Genomic DNA, 555 nt, shown 5'->3' on the forward strand with positions numbered 1-555 from the left:
TAATTGTATTGAAACTTGAGGTACAGCAGAGCTCTACACCCTTAATCTATGGTGTGCAGAAACTCCACTGTTGAAAATACATAAGTAAAAGGTTCAGGCATGGCCGAATGGCCAGCCCCCTAAAACATGATTAATAGCCTCTTAAGATGAAGAATAATACAAAACTGAGACCAAAGATGTCTAATACAATAGTAAATTATCCTATTTATACTAGACTAGCTACTAGGGTTTACATGAGTAAGTAATTGATGCATAAATCCACTTCCGGGGCCCACTTGGTGTATGCTTGGGCTGAGCTTGATCTATCCACGAGCTAAGACTTTTCTTGGAGTTGAACTCCAAGTTATAACGTGTTTTGGGCGTTCAACTCCGGATCATGACGTTTTTCTGGCGTTTAACTCCAGACAGCAGCATGTACTTGGCGTTCAACCCCAAGTTACGTCGTCAATTTCCGAATAAAGTATGGACTATTATATATTTCTGGAAAGCTCTGGATGTCTATTTTCCAACGCCGTTGAGAGCGCACCAATTGGAGTTCTGTAGCTCCAGAAAATC

Source organism: Arachis duranensis, chromosome 4, assembly GCF_000817695.3.
Source record: "Arachis duranensis cultivar V14167 chromosome 4, aradu.V14167.gnm2.J7QH, whole genome shotgun sequence".
NCBI classification, from domain to species: Eukaryota; Viridiplantae; Streptophyta; class Magnoliopsida; order Fabales; family Fabaceae; genus Arachis; species Arachis duranensis.